Genomic DNA, 24357 nt, shown 5'->3' with positions numbered 1-24357 from the left:
ACTTGACCCAAACAGTGGTCAAGACCCAAGAATTTGTGTGGTAAATTTGCTAAACGTAATAATAACTATAAATTTGTATAAAAGGGAAACAAACATGCTCAAATAAAACCGGGCAAAACACCTAAATTTTGAACGTTCTCAGAAATTGACGAAACTCGACCCAAACGTTGGTCTAGACCCAAGAATTTGTGTGGTAAATTTGCTAAGCCTAATAATAACTACAAGTTTGTATAGAAGGGAAAGAAACTTGATCTAATAAAACGACGCAAAACAGCTAAATTTTGAACGTTCTCAGAATTCGACGAAACTTGACCAAATCGTTTGTCTAGACCCAAGAATTAAGTTGGTAAATTTTCTAAGCTTAATAATAACTAAAAGTTTGTATAAAAGGGAAACAAATTTCCTTTAATAAAACCGTGCAGAACAGCTAAATTTTGAACGTTCTTAGAATACGAGGAAACTTGACCCAAAAATTTGTGTGGTAAATTTGCTAAGCGTAATAATAACTACAAGTCTGTATAAAAGGGAAACGATCGTGCTTTAATAAAATAGTGTAAAACAGCCAAATGTGGAACGTTCTTAGAATTCGACGAAACTTGACTCAAACGTTGGTTTACACCCAAGAATTTGTGCGGTATATTTGTTAAGCTTAATAATAACTACAAATTTGTATAAAAGGTAAACAAAATTGTTTTAATAAAACCGTGCAAAATAGCTAAGTTTTGAACGTTTTCAGAATTCGACGAAACTTGACCCAAACGTTGGTCTAGACCCAAAAATTTATGTGGTAAATTTGCTAAGCTTATGATTTCATAGCTCAGTTGGTTAGAGCACTCGTTTAGTAAGCGTGAGGTCTTGAGTTCAACTTTCAATGAAAGCAATTTAAATTTGCTAAGCTCAATAATAACTACAGGTTTGTATAAAAGGGAAACAAACTTGCTCTATTAAAACCGCGCAAAACATCTAAATTTCGAACGTTCTCAGAATTCGTCGAAACTTGACCAAAACGTTGGTCTAGACCAAAAAATTAATGTGGTAAATTTGCTAAACTTAATAATAACTACAAATTTGTATAAAAGCAAAACGAACTTGCTTTAATAAAACCGTGCAAAACTGCTAAATTTTGAACGTTCTTAGATTACGAGGAAACTTGACCCAAACGTTGGTCAAGACCCAAAAATTTGTGTGGTAAATTTGCTAAGCGTAATAATAACTACAAGTTTTTACAAGGGAAACTAAATTACTCTAATAAAACTGCGCAAAACAGCTAAATTTTGAACATTCTCAGAATTCGACGAAACTAGACCAAAACGTTGGTCTAGACCCAAGAATTTATGTGGTAAATCTGCTAAGCTTAATAATAACTACAGATTTTTATAAAAGGGAAACAAACTTGCTCTATTAAAACCCCGAAAAACAGCTAAATATTGAACGTTCTCAGAATTCGACGAAACTCGACCAAAACGGTTGTTTAGACCCAAAAATTTGTGTGGTAAATTTGCTAAGCGTTATAATAACTACAAGTTTGTATAAAAGGGAAACAAACTTGCTCTAATATGACGAAACATGACCAAAACGTTGGTCTAGGCCCAAGAATTAATGTGGAAAATTTGCTAAGTGTAATAATAACTACAAGATTGTGTAAAAGGCAAAAGAACTTGCTTTAATAAAACCGTGCGAAACAGCTAAATTTTGAACGTTCTCAAAATTCGACGAAACTTCACCAAAACGTTAGTCTAGACCCAAGAATTAATGTGGTAAATTTTCTAAGCTTAATAATAACTACAAGTTTGTATAAAAGGGAAACGAACTTACTTTAATAAAACCGTGCAAAACAGCTAAATTTTCAACGTTCTTAGAATACGACGAACCTTGACCCAAGCGTTGGTATAGACCCCAGAAGTTTTATTGTAAATTTGCTAAGCGAAATAATAACTACAAGTTTGTATAAAAGGGAAACAAACTTGGTCTAATAAAACCGCGAAAAACAGCTAAATTTTGAACATTCTCAGAATTCGACGAAACATAACCAAAACGTTGGTCTAGACCCAAGAATTTATGTGGTAAATTTGCTAAGCTTAATAATAACAACAAGTTTGTATAAAAGGAAAATGAACTTGCTTTAATAAAACTGTGCAAAACAGCAAAATGTGGAACGTTCTTAGAATTCGACGAAACTTGACCCAAACGCTGGTTTACACCCAAGAATTTGTGTGGTATATTTACTAAGCTTTGTAATAAGTACAAGTTTGTATAAAAGGGAAACAAAATTGTTCTAATAAAACAGTGCAAAATAGCTAAATTTTGAACGTTCTCAGAATTCGACGAAACATGACCCAAACAGTGGTTCAGACCCAAGAATTTGTGTGGTAAATTTGCTAAACGTAATAATAACTACAAGTTTGTATAAAAGGGAAACAAACATGCTCTAATAAAACCGCGCAAAACACCTAAATTTTGAACGTTCTAAGAATTAGACGAAACTCGACCCAAACGTTGGTCTAGGCCCAAGAATTTGTGTGGTAAATTTGCTAAGCCTAATAATAACTACAAGTTTGTATAGAAGGAAAACAAACTTGCTCTAATAAAACCGCGCAAAACAGCTAAATTTTGAACGTTCTCAGAATTCGACGAAAAATAACCAAAACGTTGGTCTAGACCCAAGAATTTATGTAGTAAATTTGCTAAGCTTAATAATAACTACAAGTTTTTATAAAAGGAAAACGAACTTGCTTTAATAAAACCGTGCAAAACAGCAAAATGTGGAACGTTCTTAGAATTCGACAAAACTTGACCCAAACGCTGGTTTACACCCAAGAATTTGTGTGGTATATTTACTAAGCTTAATAATAACTACAAGTTTGTACAAAAGGGAAACAAAATTGTTCTAATAAAACAGTGCAAAATAGCTAAATTTTGAACGTTCTCAGAATTCGAGGAAACTTGACCCAAACAGTGGTCAAGACCCAAGAATTTGTGTGGTAAATTTGCTAAACGTAATAATAACTATAAATTTGTATAAAAGGGAAACAAACATGCTCAAATAAAACCGGGCAAAACACCTAAATTTTGAACGTTCTCAGAATTCGACGAAACTCGACCCAAACGATGGTCTAGACCGAAGAATTTGTGTGGTAAATTTGCTAAGCCTAATAATAACTACAAGTTTGTATAGAAGGGAAACAAACTTGATCAAATAAAACGACGCAAAACAGCTAAATTTTGAACGTTCTCAGAATTCGACGAAACTTGACCAAATCGTTGGTCTAGACCCAAGAATTAAGTTGGTAAATTTTCTAAGTTTAATTATAACTAAAAGTTTGTATAAAAGGGAAATAAATTTCCTTTAATAAAACCGTGCAGAACAGCTAAATTTTGAACGTTCTTAGAATACGAGGAAACTTGACCCAAAAATTTGTGTGGTAAATTTGCTAAGCGTAATAATAACTACAAGTTTGAATAAAAGGGAAACGATCGTGCTTTAATAAAATAGTGCAAAACAGCTAAATGTGGAACGTTCTTAGAATTCGACGAAACTTGACTCAAACGTTGATTTACACCCAAGAATTTGTGCGGTATATTTGTTAAGCTTAATAATAACTACAAATTTGTATAAAAGGTAAACAAAATTGTTTTAATAAAACCGTGCAAAATAGCTAAGTTTTGAACGTTTTCAGAATTCGACGAAACTTGACCCAAACGTTGGTCTAGACCCAAAAATTTATGTGGTAGATTTGCTAAGCTTATGATTTCATAGCTCAGTTGGTTAGAGCACTCGTTTAGTAAGCGTGAGGTCTTGAGTTCAACTTTCAATGAAAGCAATTTAAATTTGCTAAGCTCAATAATAACTACAGGTTTGTATAAAAGGGAAACAAACTTGCTCTATTAAAACCGCGCAAAACATCTAAATTTCGAACGTTCTCAGAATTCGTCGAAACTTGACCAAAACGTTGGTCTAGACCCAAAAATTAATGTGGTAAATTTGCTAAACTTAATAATAACTACAAATTTGTATAAAAGCAAAACGAACTTGCTTTAATAAAACCGTGCAAAACTGCTAAATTTTGAACGTTCTTAGATTACGAGGAAACTTGACCCAAACGTTGGTCAAGACCCAAAAATTTGTGTGGTAAATTTGCTAAGCGTAATAATAACTACAAGTTTTTACAAAAGGGAAACTAAATTACTCTAATAAAACTGCGCAAAACAGCTAAATTTTGAACATTTTCAGAATTCGACGAAACTAGACCAAAACGTTGGTCTAGACCCAAGAATTTATGTGGTAAATCTGCTAAGCTTAATAATAACTACAGATTTTTATAAAAGGGAAACAAACTTGCTCTATTAAAACCCCAAAAAACAGCTAAATATTGAACGTTCTCAGAATTCGACGAAACTTGACCAAAACGTTGGTCTAGACCAAAAAATTTGTATGGTAAATTTGCTAAGCGTTATAATAACTTCAAGTTTGTATAAAAGGGAATCAAAGTTGCTCTAATATGTCGAAACATGACCAAAACGTTGGTCTAGGCCCAAGAATTAATGTGGAAAATTTGCTAAGTTTAATAATAACTACAAGATTGTATAAAAGGGAAAAGAACTTGCTTTAATAAAACCGTGCGAAACAGCTAAATTTTGAACGTTCTCAGAATTCGACGAAACTTCACCAAAACGTTAGTCTAGACCCAAGAATTAATGTGGTAAATTTTCTAAGCTTAATAATAACTACAAGTTTGTATAAAAGGGAAACGAACTTACTTTAATAAAACCGTGCAAAACAGCTAAATTTTCAACGTTCTTAGAATACGACGAACCTTGACCCAAACGTTGGTATAGACCCCAGAAGTTTTATTGTAAATTTGCTAAGCGAAATAATAACTACAAGTTTGTATAAAAGGGAAACAAACTTGGTCTAATAAAACCGCGAAAAACAGCTAAATTTTGAACATTATCAGAATTCGACGAAACATAACCAAAACGTTGGTCTAGACCCAAGAATTTATGTGGTAAATTTGCTAAGCTTAATAATAACAACAAGTTTGTATAAAAGGAAAACGAACTTGATTTAATAAAACCGTGCAAAACAGCAAAATGTGGAACGTTCTTAGAATTCGACGAAACTTGACCCAAACGCTGGTTTACACCCAAGAATTTGTGTTGTATATTTACTAAGCTTAATAATAACTACAAGTTTGTACAAAAGGGAAACAAAATTGTTCTAATAAAACAGTTCAAAATAGCTAAATTTTGAACGTTCTCAGAATTCGAGGAAACTTGACCCAAACAGTGGTCAAGACCCAAGAATTTGTGTGGTAAATTTGCTAAACGTAATAATAACTATAAATTTGTATAAAAGGGAAACAAACATGCTCAAATAAAACCGGGCAAAACACCTAAATTTTGAACGTTCTCAGAAATTGACGAAACTCGACCCAAACGTTGGTCTAGACCCAAGAATTTGTGTGGTAAATTTGCTAAGCCTAATAATAACTACAAGTTTGTATAGAAGGGAAAGAAACTTGATCTAATAAAACGACGCAAAACAGCTAAATTTTGAACGTTCTCAGAATTCGACGAAACTTGACCAAATCGTTTGTCTAGACCCAAGAATTAAGTTGGTAAATTTTCTAAGCTTAATAATAACTAAAAGTTTGTATAAAAGGGAAACAAATTTCCTTTAATAAAACCGTGCAGAACAGCTAAATTTTGAACGCTCTTAGAATACGAGGAAACTTGACCCAAAAATTTGTGTGGTAAATTTGCTAAGCGTAATAATAACTACAAGTCTGTATAAAAGGGAAACGATCGTGCTTTAATAAAATAGTGTAAAACAGCCAAATGTGGAACGTTCTTAGAATTCGACGAAACTTGACTCAAACGTTGGTTTACACCCAAGAATTTGTGCGGTATATTTGTTAAGCTTAATAATAACTACAAATTTGTATAAAAGGTAAACAAAATTGTTTTAATAAAACCGTGCAAAATAGCTAAGTTTTGAACGTTTTCAGAATTCGACGAAACTTGACCCAAACGTTGGTCTAGACCCAAAAATTTATGTGGTAAATTTGCTAAGCTTATGATTTCATAGCTCAGTTGGTTAGAGCACTCGTTTAGTAAGCGTGAGGTCTTGAGTTCAACTTTCAATGAAAGCAATTTAAATTTGCTAAGCTCAATAATAACTACAGGTTTGTATAAAAGGGAAACAAACTTGCTCTATTAAAACCGCGCAAAACATCTAAATTTCGAACGTTCTCAGAATTCGTCGAAACTTGACCAAAACGTTGGTCTAGACCAAAAAATTAATGTGGTAAATTTGCTAAACTTAATAATAACTACAAATTTGTATAAAAGCAAAACGAACTTGCTTTAATAAAACCGTGCAAAACTGCTAAATTTTGAACGTTCTTAGATTACGAGGAAACTTGACCCAAACGTTGGTCAAGACCCAAAAATTTGTGTGGTAAATTTGCTAAGTGTAATAATAACTACAAGTTTTTACAAAAGGGAAACTAAATTACTCTAATAAAACCGTGCAAAACAGCTAAATTTTGAACATTTTCAGAATTCGATGAAACTAGACCAAAACGTTGGTCTAGACCCAAGAATTTATGTGGTAAATCTGCTAAGCTTAATAATAACTACAGATTTTTATAAAAGGGAAACAAACTTGCTCTATTAAAACCCCGAAAAACAGCTAAATATTGAACGTTCTCAGAATTCGACGAAACTCGACCAAAACGGTTTCCTAGACCCAAAAATTTGTGTGGTAAATTTGCTAAGCGTTATAATAACTACAAGTTTGTATAAAAGGGAAACAAACTTGCTCTAATATGACGAAACATGACCAAAACGTTGGTCTAGGCCCAAGAATTAATGTGGAAAATTTGCTAAGTGTAATAATAACTACAAGATTGTGTAAAAGGCAAAAGAACTTGCTTTAATAAAACCGTGCGAAACAGCTAAATTTTGAACGTTCTCAAAATTCGACGAAACTTCACCAAAACGTTAGTCTAGACCCAAGAATTAATGTGGTAAATTTTCTAAGCTTAATAATAACTACAAGTTTGTATAAAAGGGAAACGAACTTACTTTAATAAAACCGTGCAAAACAGCTAAATTTTCAACGTTCTTAGAATACGACGAACCTTGACCCAAGCGTTGGTATAGACCCCAGAAGTTTTATTGTAAATTTGCTAAGCGAAATAATAACTACAAGTTTGTATAAAAGGGAAACAAACTTGGTCTAATAAAACCGCGAAAAACAGCTAAATTTTGAACATTCTCAGAATTCGACGAAACATAACCAAAACGTTGGTCTAGACCCAAAAATTTATGTGGTAAATTTGCTAAGCTTAATAATAACAACAAGTTTGTATAAAAGAAAAATGAACTTGCTTTAATAAAACTGTGCAAAACAGCAAAATGTGGAACGTTCTTAGAATTCGACGAAACTTGACCCAAACGCTGGTTTACACCCAAGAATTTGTGTGGTATATTTGCTAAGCTTTGTAATAACTACAAGTTTGTATAAAAGGGAAACAAAATTGTTCTAATAAAACAGTGCAAAATAGCTAAATTTTGAACGTTCTCAGAATTCGACGAAACATGACCCAAACAGTGGTTAAGACCCAAGAATTTGTGTGGTAAATTTGCTAAACGTAATAATAACTACAAGTTTGTATAAAAGGGAAACAAACATGCTCTAATAAAACCGCGCAAAACACCTAAATTTTGAACGTTCTAAGAATTAGACGAAACTCGACCCAAACGTTGGTCTAGGCCCAAGAATTTGTGTGGTAAATTTGCTAAGCCTAATAATAACTACAAGTTTGTATAGAAGGAAAACAAACTTGCTCTAATAAAACCGCGCAAAACAGCTAAATTTTGAACGTTCTCAGAATTCGACGAAAAATAACCAAAACGTTGGTCTAGACCCAAGAATTTATGTAGTAAATTTGCTAAGCTTAATAATAACTACAAGTTTTTATAAAAGGAAAACGAACTTGCTTTAATAAAACCGTGCAAAACAGCAAAATGTGGAACGTTCTTAGAATTCGACGAAACTTGACCCAAACGCTGGTTTACACCCAAGAATTTGTGTGGTATATTTACTAAGCTTAATAATAACTACAAGTTTGTACAAAAGGGAAACAAAATTGTTCTAATAAAACAGTGCAAAATAGCTAAATTTTGAACGTTCTCAGAATTCGAGGAAACTTGACCCAAACAGTGGTCAAGACCCAAGAATTTGTGTGATAAATTTGCTAAACGTAATAATAACTATAAATGTGTATAAAAGGGAAACAAACATGCTCAAATAAAACCGGGCAAAACACCTAAATTCTGAACGTTCTCAGAATTCGACGAAACTCGACCCAAACGATGGTCTAGACCCAAGAATTTGTGTGGTAATTTGCTAAGCCTAATAATAACTACAAGTTTGTATAGAAGGGAAACAAACTTGATCTAATAAAACGACGCAAAACAGCTAAATTTTGAACGTTATCAGAATTCGACGAAACTTGACCAAATCGTTGGTCTAGACCCAAGAATTAAGTTGGTAAATTTTCTAAGTTTAATTATAACTAAAAGTTTGTATAAAAGGGAAACAAATTTCCTTTAATAAAACCGTGCAGAACAGCTAAATTTTGAACACTCTTAGAATACGAGGAAACTTGACCCAAAAATTTGTGTGGTAAATTTGCTAAGCGTAATAATAACTACAAGTTTGAATAAAAGGGAAACGATCGTGCTTTAATAAAATAGTGCAAAACAGCTAAATGTGGAACGTTCTTAGAATTCGACGAAACTTGACTCAAACGTTGGTTTACACCCAAGAATTTGTGCGGTATATTTGTTAAGCTTAATAATAACTACAAATTTGTATAAAAGGTAAACAAAATTGTTTTAATAAAACCGTGCAAAATAGCTAAGTTTTGAACGTTTTCAGAATTCGACGAAACTTGACCCAAACGTTGGTCTAGACCCAAAAATTTATGTGGTAAATTTGCTAAGCTTATGATTTCATAGCTCAGTTGGTTAGAGCACTCGTTTAGTAAGCGTGAGGTCTTGAGTTCAACTTTCAATGAAAGCAATTTAAATTTGCTAAGCTCAATAATAACTACAGGTTTGTATAAAAGGGAAACAAACTTGCTCTATTAAAACCGCGCAAAACATCTAAATTTCGAACGTTCTCAGAATTCGTCGAAACTTGACCAAAACGTTGGTCTAGACCCAAAAAATAATGTGGTAAATTTGCTAAACTTAATAATAACTACAAATTTGTATAAAAGCAAAACGAACTTGCTTTAATAAAATCGTGCAAAACTGCTAAATTTTGAACGTTCTTAGATTACGAGGAAACTTGACCCAAACGTTGGTCAAGACCCAAAAATTTGTGTGGTAAATTTGCTAAACGTAATAATAACTACAAGTTTTTACAAAAGGGAAACTAAATTACTCTAATAAAACTGCGCAAAACAGCTAAATTTTGAACATTCTCAGAATTCGACGAAACTAGACCAAAACGTTGGTCTAGACCCAAGAATTTATGTGGTAAATCTGCTAAGCTTAATAATAACTACAGATTTTTATAAAAGGGAAACAAACTTGCTCTATTAAAACCCCGAAAAACAGCTAAATATTGAACGTTCTCAGAATTCGACGAAACTCGACCAAAACGTTGGTCTAGACCCAAAAATTTGTGTGGTAAATTTGCTAAGCGTTATAATAACTACAAGTTTGTATAAAAGGGAAACAAACTTGCTCTAATATGACGAAACATGACCAAAACGTTGGTCTAGGCCCAAGAATTAATGTGGAAAATTTGCTAAGTTTAATAATAACTACAAGATTGTATAAAAGGGAAAAGAACTTGCTTTAATAAAACCGTGCGAAACAGCTAAATTTTGAACGTTCTCAGAATTGTACGAAACTTCACCAAAACGTTAGTCTAGACCCGAGAATTAATGTGGTAAATTTTCTAAGCTTAATAATAACTACAAGTTTGTATAAAAGGGAAACGAACTTACTTTAATAAAACTGTGCAAAACAGCTAAATTTTCAACGTTCTTAGAATACGACGAACCTTGACCCAAACGTTGGTATAGACCCCAGAAGTTTTATTGTAAATTTGCTAAGCGAAATAATAACTACAAGTTTGTATAAAAGGGAAACAAACTTGGTCTAATAAAACCGCGAAAAACAGCTAAATTTTGAACATTCTCAGAATTCGACGAAACATAACCAAAACGTTGGTCTAGACCCAAGAATTTATGTGGTAAATTTGTTAAGCTTAATAATAACAACAAGTTTGTATAAAAGGAAAATGAACTTGCTTTAATAAAACTGTGCAAAACAGCAAAATGTGGAACGTTCTTAGAATTCGACGAAACTTGACCCAAACGCTGGTTTACACCCAAGAATTTGTGTGGTATATTTACTAAGCTTTGTAATAACTACAAGTTTGTATAAAAGGGAAACAAAATTGTTCTAATAAAACAGTGCAAAATAGCTAAATTTTGAACGTTCTCAGAATTCGACGAAACATGACCCAAACAGTGGTTAAGACCCAAGAATTTGTGTGGTAAATTTGCTAAACGTAATGATAACTACAAGTTTGTATAAAAGGGAAACAAACATGCTCTAATAAAACCGCGCAAAACACCTAAATTTTGAACGTTCTAAGAATTAGACGAAACTCGACCCAAACGTTGGTCTAGACCCAAGAATTTGTGTGGTAAATTTGCTAAGCCTAATAATAACTACAAGTTTGTATAGAAGGAAAACAAACTTGCTCTAATAAAACCGCGCAAAACAACTAAATTTTGAACGTTCTCAGAATTCGACAAAAAATAACCAAAACGTTGGTCTAGACCCAAGAATTTATGTAGTAAATTTGCTAAGCTTAATAATAACTACAAGTTTTTATAAAAGGAAAACGAACTTGCTTTAATAAAACCGTGCAAAACAGCAAAATGTGGAACGTTCTTAGAATTCGACGAAACTTGACCCAAACGCTGGTTTACACCCAAGAATTTGTGTGGTATATTTACTAAGCTTAATAATAACTACAAGTTTGTACAAAAGGGAAACAAAATTGTTCTAATAAAACAGTGCAAAATAGCTAAATTTTGAACGTTCTCAGAATTCGAGGAAACTTGACCCAAACAGTGGTCAAGATCCAAGAATTTGTGTGGTAAATTTGCTAAACGTAATAATAACTATAAATTTGTATAAAAGGGAAACAAACATGCTCAAATAAAACCGGGAAAAACACCTAAATTTTGAACGTTCTCAGAATTCGACGAAACTCGACCCAAACGTTGGTCTAGACCCAAGAATTTGTGTGGTAAATTTGCTAAGCCTAATAATAACTACAAGTTTGTATAGAAGGGAAACAAACTTGATCTAATAAAACGATGCAAAACAACTAAATTTTGAACGTTCTCAGAATTCGACGAAACTTGACCAAATCGTTGGTCTAGACCCAAGAATTAAGTTGGTAAATTTTCTAAGCTTAATAATAACTAAAAGTTTGTATAAAAGGGAAACAAATTTCCTTTAATAAAACCGTGCAGAACAGCTAAATTTTGAACGTTCTTAGAATACGAGGAAACTTGACCCAAAAATTTGTGTGGTAAATTTGCTAAGCGTAATAATAACTACAAGTTTGTATAAAAGGGAAACGATCGTGCTTTAATAAAATAGTGCAAAACAGCCAAATGTGGAACGTTCTTAGAATTCGACGAAACTTGACTCAAACGTTGGTTTACACCTAAGAATTTGTGCGGTATATTTGTTAAGCTTAATAATAACTACAAATTTGTATAAAAGGTAAACAAAATTGTTTTAATAAAACCGTGCAAAATAGCTAAGTTTTGAACGTTTTCAGAATTCGAGGAAACTTGACCCAAACGTTGGTCTAGACCAAAAAATTTATGTGGTAAATTTGCTAAGCTTATGATTTCATAGCTCAGTTGGTTAGAGCACTCGTTTAGTAAGCGTGAGGTCTTGAGTTCAACTTTCAATGAAAGCAATTTAAATTTGCTAAGCTCAATAATAACTACAGGTTTGTATAAAAGGGAAACAAACTTGCTCTATTAAAACCGCGCAAAACATCTAAATTTCGAACGTTCTCAGAATTCGTCGAAACTTGACCAAAACGTTGGTCTAGACCCAAAAATTAATGTGGTAAATTTGCTAAACTTAATAATAACTAATAATTTGTATAAAAGCAAAACGAACTTGCTTTAATAAAACCGTGCAAAACTGCTAAATTTTGAACGTTCTTAGATTACAAGGAAACTTGAACCAAACGTTGGTCAAGACCCAAAAATTTATGTGGTAAATTTGCTAAACGTAATAATAACTACAAGTTTTTACAAAAGGGAAACTAAATTACTCTAATAAAACTGCGCAAAACAGCTAAATTTTGAACATTCTCAGAATTCGACGAAACTAGACCAAAACGTTGGTCTAGACCCAAGAATTTATGTGGTAAATCTGCTAAGCTTAATAATAACTACAGATTTTTATAAAAGGGAAACAAACTTGCTCTATTAAAACCCCGAAAAACAGCTAAATATTGAACGTTCTCAGAATTCGACGAAACTCGACCAAAACGTTGGTCTAGACCCAAAAATTTGTGTGGTAAATTTGCTAAGCGTTATAATAACTACAAGTTTGTATAAAAGGGAAACAAACTTGCTCTAATATGACGAAACATGACCAAAACGTTGGTCTAGGCCCAAGAATTAATGTGGAAAATTTGCTAAGTTTAATAATAACTACAAGATTGTATAAAAGGGAAAAGAACTTGCTTTAATAAAACCGTGCGAAACAGCTAAATTTTGAACGTTCTCAGAATTGTACGAAACTTCACCAAAACGTTAGTCTAGACCCGAGAATTAATGTGGTAAATTTTCTAAGCTTAATAATAACTACAAGTTTGTATAAAAGGGAAACGAACTTACTTTAATAAAACTGTGCAAAACAGCTAAATTTTCAACATTCTTAGAATACGACGAACCTTGACCCAAACGTTGGTATAGACCCCAGAAGTTTTATTGTAAATTTGCTAAGCGAAATAATAACTACAAGTTTGTATAAAAGGGAAACAAACTTGGTCTAATAAAACCGCGAAAAACAGCTAAATTTTGAACATTCTCAGAATTCGACGAAACATAACCAATACGTTGGTCTAGACCCAAGAATTTATGTGGTAAATTTGCTAAGCTTAATAATAACAACAAGTTTGTATAAAAGGAAAATGAACTTGCTTTAATAAAACTGTGCAAAACAGCAAAATGTGGAACGTTCTTAGAATTTGACGAAACTTGACCCAAACGCTGGTTTACACCCAAGAATTTGTGTGGTATATTTACTAAGCTTTGTAATAACTACAAGTTTGTATAAAAGGGAAACAAAATTGTTCTAATAAAACAGTGCAAAATAGCTAAAATTTGAACGTTCTCAGAATTCGACGAAACATGACCCAAACAGTGGTTAAGACCCAAGAATTTGTGTGGTAAATTTGCTAAACGTAATAATAACTACAAGTTTGTATAAAAAGGAAACAAACATGCTCTAATAAAACCGCGCAAAACACCTAAATTTTGAACGTTCTAAGAATTAGACGAAACTCGACCCAAACGTTGGTCTAGACCCAAGAATTTGTGTGGTAAATTTGCTAAGCCTAATAATAACTACAAGTTTGTATAGAAGGAAAACAAACTTGCTCTAATAAAACCGCGCAAAACAGCTAAATTTTGAACGTTCTCAGAATGCGGCAAAAAATAACCAAAACGTTGGTCTAGACCCAAGAATTTATGTAGTAAATTTGCTAAGCTTAATAATAACTACAAGTTTTTATATAAGGAAAACGAACTTGCTTTAATAAAACCGTGCAAAACAGCAAAATGTGGAACGTTCTTAGAATTCGACGAAACTTGACCCAAACGCTGGTTTACACCCAAGAATTTGTGTGGTATATTTACTAAGCTTAATAATAACTACAAGTTTGTACAAAAGGGAAACAAAATTGTTCTAATAAAACAGTGCAAAATAGCTAAATTTTGAACATTCTCAGAATTCGAGGAAACTTGACCCAAACAGTGGTCAAGATCCAAGAATTTGTGTGGTAAATTTGCTAAACGTAATAATAACTATAAATTTGTATAAAAGGGAAACAAACATGCTCAAATAAAACCGGGAAAAACACCTAAATTTTGAACGTTCTTAGAATTCGACGAAACTCGACCCAAACGTTGGTCTAGACCCAAGAATTTGTGTGGTAAATTTGCTAAGCCTAATAATAACTACAAGTTTGTATAGAAGGGAAACAAACTTGATCTAATAAAACGATGCAAAACAACTAAATTTTGAACGTTCTCAGAATTCGACGAAACTTGACCAAATCGTTGGTCTAGACCCAAGAATTAAGTTGGTAAATTTTCTAAGCTTAATAATAACTAAAAGTTTGTATAAAAGGGAAACAAATTTCCTTTAATAAAACCGTGCAGAACAGCTAAATTTTGAACGTTCTTAGAATACGAGGAAACTTGACCCAAAAATTTGTGTGGTAAATTTGCTAAGCGTAATAATAACTACAAGTTTGTATAAAAGGGAAACGATCGTGCTTTAATAAAATAGTGCAAAACAGCCAAATGTGGAACGTTCTTAGAATTCGACGAAACTTGACTCAAACGTTGGTTTACACCCAAGAATTTGTGCGGTATATTTGTTAAGCTTAATAATAACTACAAATTTGTATAAAAGGTAAACAAAATTGTTTTAATAAAACCGTGCAAAATAGCTAAGTTTTGAACGTTTTCAGAATTCGACGAAACTTGACCCAAACGTTGGTCTAGACCAAAAAATTTATGTGGTAAATTTGCTAAGCTTATGATTTCATAGCTCAGTTGGTTAGAGCACTCGTTTAGTAAGCGTGAGGTCTTGAGTTCAACTTTCAATGAAAGCAATTTAAATTTGCTAAGCTCAATAATAACTACAGGTTTGTATAAAAGGGAAACAAACTTGCTCTATTAAAACCGCGCAAAACATCTAAATTTCGAACGTTCTCAGAATTCGTCGAAACTTGACCAAAACGTTGGTCTAGACCCAAAAATTAATGTGGTAAATTTGCTAAACTTAATAATAACTACAAATTTGTATAAAAGCAAAACGAACTTGCTTTAATAAAACCGTGCAAAACTGCTAAATTTTGAACGTTCTTAGATTACAAGGAAACTTGACCCAAACGTTGGTCAAGACCCAAAAATTTATGTGGTAAATTTGCTAAACGTAATAATAACTACAAGTTTTTACAAAAGGGAAACTAAATTACTCTAATAAAACTGCGCAAAACAGCTAAATTTTGAACATTCTCAGAATTCGACGAAACTAGACCAAAACGTTGGTCTAGACCCAAGAATTTATGTGGTAAATCTGCTAAGCTTAATAATAACTACAGATTTTTATAAAAGGGAAACAAACTTGCTCTATTAAAACCCCGAAAAACAGCTAAATATTGAACGTTCTTAGAATTCGACGAAACTCGACCAAAACGTTGGTCTAGACCCAAAAATTTGTGTGGTAAATTTGCTAAGCGTTATAATAACTACAAGTTTGTATAAAAGGGAAACAAACTTGCTCTAATATGACGAAACATGACCAAAACGTTGGTCTAGGCCCAAGAATTAATGTGGAAAATTTGCTAAGTTTAATAATAACTACAAGATTGTATAAAAGGGAAAAGAACTTGCTTTAATAAAACCGTGCGAAACAGCTAAATTTTGAACGTTCTCAGAATTGTACGAAACTTCACCAAAACGTTAGTCTAGACCCGAGAATTAATGTGGTAAATTTTCTAAGCTTAATAATAACTACAAGTTTGTATAAAAGGGAAACGAACTTACTTTAATAAAACTGTGCAAAACAGCTAAATTTTCAACATTCTTAGAATACGACGAACCTTGACCCAAACGTTGGTATAGACCCCAGAAGTTTTATTGTAAATTTGCTAAGCGAAATAATAACTACAAGTTTGTATAAAAGGGAAACAAACTTGGTCTAATAAAACCGCGAAAAACAGCTAAATTTTGAACATTCTCAGAATTCGACGAAACATAACCAAAACGTTGGTCTAGACCCAAGAATTTATGTGGTAAATTTGCTAAGCTTAATAATAACAACAAGTTTGTATAAAAGGAAAATGAACTTGCTTTAATAAAACTGTGCAAAACAGCAAAATGTGGAACGTTCTTAGAATTCGACGAAACTTGACCCAAACGCTGGTTTACACCCAAGAATTTGTGTGGTATATTTACTAAGCTTTGTAATAACTACAAGTTTGTATAAAAGGGAAACAAAATTGTTCTAATAAAACAGTGCAAAATAGCTAAAATTTGAACGTTCTCAGAATTCGACGAAACATGACCCAAATAGTGGCTAAGACCCAAGAATTTGTGTGGTAAATTTGCTAAACGTAATAATAACTACAAGTTTGTATAAAAGGGAAACAAACATGCTCTAATAAAACCGCGCAAAACACCTAAATTTTGAACGTTCTAAGAATTAGACGAAACTCGACCCAAACGTTGGTCTAGACCCAAGAATTTGTGTGGTAAATTTGCTAAGCCTAATAATAACTACAAGTTTGTATAGAAGGAAAACAAACTTGCTCTAATAAAACCGCGCAAAACAGCTAAATTTTGAACGTTCTCAGAATTCGACAAAAAATAACCAAAACGTTGGTCTAGACCCAAGAATTTATGTAGTAAATTTGCTAAGCTTAATAATAACTACAAGTTTTTATAAAAGGAAAACGAACTTGCTTTAATAAAACCGTGCAAAACAGCAAAATGTGGAACGTTCTTAGAATTCGACGAAACTTGACCCAAACGCTGGTTTACACCCAAGAATTTGTGTGGTATATTTACTAAGCTTAATAATAACTACAAGTTTGTACAAAAGGGAAACAAAATTGTTCTAATAAAACAGTGCAAAATAGCTAAATTTTGAACATTCTCAGAATTCGAGGAAACTTGACCCAAACAGTGGTCAAGATCCAAGAATTTGTGTGGTAAATTTGCTAAACGTAATAATAACTATAAATTTGTATAAAAGGGAAACAAACATGCTCAAATAAAACCGGGAAAAACACCTAAATTTTGAACGTTCTTAGAATTCGACGAAACTCGACCCAAACGTTGGTCTAGACCCAAGAATTTGTGTGGTAAATTTGCTAAGCCTAATAATAACTACAAGTTTGTATAGAAGGGAAACAAACTTGATCTAATAAAACGATGCAAAACAACTAAATTTTGAACGTTCTCAGAATTCGACGAAACTTGACCAAATCGTTGGTCTAGACCCAAGAATTAAGTTGGTAAATTTTCTAAGCTTAATAATAACTAAAAGTTTGTATAAAAGGGAAACAAATTTCCTTTAATAAAACCGTGCAGAACAGCTAAATTTTGAACGTTCTTAGAATACGAGGAAACTTGACCCAAAAATTTGTGTGGTAAATTTGCTAAGCGTAATAATAACTACAAGTTTGTATAAAAGGGAAACGATCGTGCTTTAATAAAATAGTGCAAAACAGCCAAATGTGGAACGTTCTTAGAATTCGACGAAACTTGACTCAAACGTTGGTTTACACCCAAGAATTTGTGCGGTATATTTGTTAAGCTTAATAATAACTACAAATTTGTATAAAAGGTAAACAAAATTGTTTTAATAAAACCGTGCAAAATAGCTAAGTTTTGAACGTTTTCAGAATTCGACGAAACTTGACCCAAACGTTGGTCTAGACCAAAAAATTTATGTGGTAAATTTGCTAAGCTTATGATTTCATAGCTCAGTTGGTTAGAGCACTCGTTTAGTAAGCGTGAGGTCTTGAGTTCAACTTTCAATGAAAGCAATTTAAATTTGCTAAGCTCAATAATAACTACAGGTTTGTATAAAAGGGAAACAAACTTGCTCTATTAAAACCGCGCAAAACATCTAAATTTCGAACGTTCTCAGAATTCGTCGAAACTTGACCAAAACGTTGGTCTAGACCCAAAAATTAATGTGGTAAATTTGCTAAACTTAATAATAACTACAAATTTGTATAAAAGCAAAACGAACTTGCTTTAATAAAACCGTGCAAAACTGCTAAATTTTGAACGTTCTTAGATTACAAGGAAACTTGACCCAAACGTTGGTCAAGACCCAAAAATTTATGTGGTAAATTTGCTAAACGTAATAATAACTACAAGTTTTTACAAAAGGGAAACTAAATTACTCTAATAAAACTGCGCAAAACAGCTAAATTTTGAACATTCTCAGAATTCGACGAAACTAGACCAAAACGTTGGTCTAGACCCAAGAATTTATGTGGTAAATCTGCTAAGCTTAATAATAACTACAGATTTTTATAAAAGGGAAACAAACTTGCTCTATTAAAACCCCGAAAAACAGCTAAATATTGAACGTTCTTAGAATTCGACGAAACTCGACCAAAACGTTGGTCTAGACCCAAAAATTTGTGTGGTAAATTTGCTAAGCGTTATAATAACTACAAGTTTGTATAAAAGGGAAACAAACTTGCTCTAATATGACGAAACATGACCAAAACGTTGGTCTAGGCCCAAGAATTAATGTGGAAAATTTGCTAAGTTTAATAATAACTACAAGATTGTATAAAAGGGAAAAGAACTTGCTTTAATAAAACCGTGCGAAACAGCTAAATTTTGAACGTTCTCAGAATTGTACGAAACTTCACCAAAACGTTAGTCTAGACCCGAGAATTAATGTGGTAAATTTTCTAAGCTTAATAATAACTACAAGTTTGTATAAAAGGGAAACGAACTTACTTTAATAAAACTGTGCAAAACAGCTAAATTTTCAACATTCTTAGAATACGACGAACCTTGACCCAAACGTTGGTATAGACCCCAGAAGTTTTATTGTAAATTTGCTAAGCGAAATAATAACTACAAGTTTGTATAAAAGGGAAACAAACTTGGTCTAATAAAACCGCGAAAAACAGCTAAATTTTGAACATTCTCAGAATTCGACGAAACATAACCAAAACGTTGGTCTAGACCCAAGAATTTATGTGGTAAATTTGCTAAGCTTAATAATAACAACAAGTTTGTATAAAAGGAAAATGAACTTGCTTTAATAAAACTGTGCAAAACAGCAAAATGTGGAACGTTCTTAGAATTCGACGAAACTTGACCCAAACGCTGGTTTACACCCAAGAATTTGTGTGGTATATTTACTAAGCTTTGTAATAACTACAAGTTTGTATAAAAGGGAAACAAAATTGTTCTAATAAAACAGTGCAAAATAGCTAAAATTTGAACGTTCTCAGAATTCGACGAAACATGACCCAAACAGTGGCTAAGACCCAAGAATTTGTGTGGTAAATTTGCTAAACGTAATAATAACTACAAGTTTGTATAAAAGGGAAACAAACATGCTCTAATAAAACCGCGCAAAACACCTAAATTTTGAACGTTCTAAGAATTAGACGAAACTCGACCCAAACGTTGGTCTAGACCCAAGAATTTGTGTGGTAAATTTGCTAAGCCTAATAATAACTACAAGTTTGTATAGAAGGAAAACAAACTTGCTCTAATAAAACCGCGCAAAACAGCTAAATTTTGAACGTTCTCAGAATGCGACAAAAAATAACCAAAACGTTGGTCTAGACCCAAGAATTTATGTAGTAAATTTGCTAAGCTTAATAATAACTACAAGTTTTTATAAAAGGAAAACGAACTTGCTTTAATAAAACCGTGCAAAACAGCAAAATGTGGAACGTTCTTAGAATTCGACGAAACTTGACCCAAACGCTGGTTTACACCCAAGAATTTGTGTGGTATATTTACTAAGCTTAATAATAACTACAAGTTTGTACAAAAGGGAAACAAAATTGTTCTAATAAAACAGTGCAAAATAGCTAAATTTTGAACATTCTCAGAATTCGAGGAAACTTGACCCAAACAGTGGTCAAGATCCAAGAATTTGTGTGGTAAATTTGCTAAACGTAATAATAACTATAAATTTGTATAAAAGGGAAACAAACATGCTCAAATAAAACCGGGAAAAACACCTAAATTTTGAACGTTCTCAGAATTCGACGAAACTCGACCCAAACGTTGGTCTAGACCCAAGAATTTGTGTGGTAAATTTGCTAAGCCTAATAATAACTACAAGTTTGTATAGAAGGGAAACAAACTTGATCTAATAAAACGATGCAAAACAACTAAATTTTGAACGTTCTCAGAATTCGACGAAACTTGACCAAATCGTTGGTCTAGACCCAAGAATTAAGTTGGTAAATTTTCTAAGCTTAATAATAACTAAAAGTTTGTATAAAAGGGAAACAAATTTCCTTTAATAAAACCGTGCAGAACAGCTAAATTTTGAACGTTCTTAGAATACGAGGAAACTTGACCCAAAAATTTGTGTGGTAAATTTGCTAAGCGTAATAATAACTACAAGTTTGTATAAAAGGGAAACGATCGTGCTTTAATAAAATAGTGCAAAACAGCCAAATGTGGAACGTTCTTAGAATTCGACGAAACTTGACTCAAACGTTGGTTTACACCCAAGAATTTGTGCGGTATATTTGTTAAGCTTAATAATAACTACAAATTTGTATAAAAGGTAAACAAAATTGTTTTAATAAAACCGTGCAAAATAGCTAAGTTTTGAACGTTTTCAGAATTCGACGAAACTTGACCCAAACGTTGGTCTAGACCAAAAAATTTATGTGGTAAATTTGCTAAGCTTATGATTTCATAGCTCAGTTGGTTAGAGCACTCGTTTAGTAAGCGTGAGGTCTTGAGTTCAACTTTCAATGAAAGCAATTTAAATTTGCTAAGCTCAATAATAACTACAGGTTTGTATAAAAGGGAAACAAACTTGCTCTATTAAAACCGCGCAAAACATCTAAATTTCGAACGTTCTCAGAATTCGTCGAAACTTGACCAAAACGTTGGTCTAGACCCAAAAATTAATGTGGTAAATTTGCTAAACTTAATAATAACTACAAATTTGTATAAAAGCAAAACGAACTTGCTTTAATAAAACCGTGCAAAACTGCTAAATTTTGAACGTTCTTAGATTACAAGGAAACTTGACCCAAACGTTGGTCAAGACCCAAAAATTTATGTGGTAAATTTGCTAAACGTAATAATAACTACAAGTTTTTACAAAAGGGAAACTAAATTACTCTAATAAAACTGCGCAAAACAGCTAAATTTTGAACATTCTCAGAATTCGACGAAACTAGACCAAAACGTTGGTCTAGACCCAAGAATTTATGTGGTAAATCTGCTAAGCTTAATAATAACTACAGATTTTTATAAAAGGGAAACAAACTTGCTCTATTAAAACCCCGAAAAACAGCTAAATATTGAACGTTCTTAGAATTCGACGAAACTCGACCAAAACGTTGGTCTAGACCCAAAAATTTGTGTGGTAAATTTGCTAAGCGTTATAATAACTACAAGTTTGTATAAAAGGGAAACAAACTTGCTCTAATATGACGAAACATGACCAAAACGTTGGTCTAGGCCCAAGAATTAATGTGGAAAATTTGCTAAGTTTAATAATAACTACAAGATTGTATAAAAGGGAAAAGAACTTGCTTTAATAAAACCGTGCGAAACAGCTAAATTTTGAACGTTCTCAGAATTGTACGAAACTTCACCAAAACGTTAGTCTAGACCCGAGAATTAATGTGGTAAATTTTCTAAGCTTAATAATAACTACAAGTTTGTATAAAAGGGAAACGAACTTACTTTAATAAAACTGTGCAAAACAGCTAAATTTTCAACATTCTTAGAATACGACGAACCTTGACCCAAACGTTGGTATAGACCCCAGAAGTTTTATTGTAAATTTGCTAAGCGAAATAATAACTACAAGTTTGTATAAAAGGGAAACAAACTTGGTCTAATAAAACCGCGAAAAACAGCTAAATTTTGAACATTCTCAGAATTCGACGAAACATAACCAAAACGTTGGTCTAGACCCAAGAATTTATGTGGTAAATTTGCTAAGCTTAATAATAACAACAAGTTTGTATAAAAGGAAAATGAACTTGCTTTAATAAAACTGTGCAAAACAGCAAAATGTGGAACGTTCTTAGAATTCGACGAAACTTGACCCAAACGCTGGTTTACACCCAAGAATTTGTGTGGTATATTTACTAAGCTTTGTAATAACTACAAGTTTGTATAAAAGGGAAACAAAATTGTTCTAATAAAACAGTGCAAAATAGCTAAAATTTGAACGTTCTCAGAATTCGACGAAACATGACCCAAACAGTGGCTAAGACCCAAGAATTTGTGTGGTAAATTTGCTAAACGTAATAATAACTACAAGTTTGTATAAAAGGGAAACAAACATGCTCTAATAAAACCGCGCAAAACACCTAAATTTTGAACGTTCTAAGAATTAGACGAAACTCGACCCAAACGTTGGTCTAGACCCAAGAATTTGTGTGGTAAATTTGCTAAGCCTAATAATAACTACAAGTTTGTATAGAAGGAAAACAAACTTGCTCTAATAAAACCGCGCAAAACAGCTAAATTTTGAACGTTCTCAGAATGCGACAAAAAATAACCAAAACGTTGGTCTAGACCCAAGAATTTATGTAGTAAATTTGCTAAGCTTAATAATAACTACAAGTTTTTATAAAAGGAAAACGAACTTGCTTTAATAAAACCGTGCAAAACAGCAAAATGTGGAACGTTCTTAGAATTCGACGAAACTTGACCCAAACGCTGGTTTACACCCAAGAATTTGTGTGGTATATTTACTAAGCTTAATAATAACTACAAGTTTGTACAAAAGGGAAACAAAATTGTTCTAATAAAACAGTGCAAAATAGCTAAATTTTGAACATTCTCAGAATTCGAGGAAACTTGACCCAAACAGTGGTCAAGATCCAAGAATTTGTGTGGTAAATTTGCTAAACGTAATAATAACTATAAATTTGTATAAAAGGGAAACAAACATGCTCAAATAAAACCGGGAAAAACACCTAAATTTTGAACGTTCTCAGAATTCGACGAAACTCGACCCAAACGTTGGTCTAGACCCAAGAATTTGTGTGGTAAATTTGCTAAGCCTAATAATAACTACAAGTTTGTATAGAAGGGAAACAAACTTGATCTAATAAAACGACGCAAAACAACTAAATTTTGAACGTTCTCAGAATTCGACGAAACTTGACCAAATCGTTGGTCTAGACCCAAGAATTAAGTTGGTAAATTTTCTAAGCTTAATAATAACTAAAAGTTTGTATAAAAGGGAAACAAATTTCCTTTAATAAAACCATGCAGAATAGCTAAATTTTGAACGTTCTTAGAATACGAGGAAACTTGACCCAAAAATTTGTGTGGTAAATTTGCTAAGCGTAATAATAACTACAAGTTTGTATAAAAGGGAAACGATCGTGCTTTAATAAAATAGTGCAAAACAGCTAAATGTGGAACGTTCTTAGAATTCGACGAAACTTGACTCAAACGTTGGTTTACACCCAAGAATTTGTGCAGTATATTTGTTAAGCTTAATAATAACTACAAATTTGTATAAAAGGTAAACAAAATTGTTTTAATAAAACCGTGCAAAATAGCTAAGTTTTGAATGTTTTCAGAATTCGAGGAAACTTGACCCAAACGTTGGTCTAGACCCAAAACTTTATGTGGTAAATTTGCTAAGCTTATGAGTTTTCATAGCTCAGTTGGTTAGAGCACTCGTTTAGTAAGCGTGAGGTCTTGAGTTCAACTTTCAATGAAAGCAATTTAAATTTGCTAAGCTCAATAATAACTACAGGTTTGTATAAAAGGGAAACAAACTTGCTCTATTAAAACCGCGCAAAACATCTAAATTTCGAACGTTCTCAGAATTCGTCGAAACTTGACCAAAACGTTGATCTAGACCCAAAAATTAATGTGGTAAATTTGCTAAACTTAATAATAACTACAAATTTGTATAAAAGCAAAACGAACTTGCTTTAATAAAACTGTGCAAAACTGCTAAATTTTGAACGTTCTTAGATTACGAGGAAACTGGACACAAACGTTGGTCAAGACCCAAAAATTTGTGTGGTAAATTTGCTAAACGTAATAATAAATACAAGTTTTTACAAAAGGGAAACTAAATTACTCTAATAAAACTGCGCAAAACAGCTAAATTTTGAACATTCTCAGAATTCGACGAAACTAGACCAAAACGTTGGTCTAGACCCAAGAATTTATGTGGTAAATCTGCTAAGCTTAATAATAACTACAGATTTTTATAAAAGGGAAACAAACTTGCTCTATTAAAACCCCGAAAAACAGCTAA

The sequence above is a fragment of the Sesamum indicum genome, linkage group LG7, assembly GCF_026168435.1.
Source record: "Sesamum indicum cultivar Baizhima isolate 11 linkage group LG7, ASM2616843v1, whole genome shotgun sequence".
Lineage (NCBI taxonomy): Eukaryota > Viridiplantae > Streptophyta > Magnoliopsida > Lamiales > Pedaliaceae > Sesamum > Sesamum indicum.
This window is presented reverse-complemented; position numbering follows the sequence as displayed.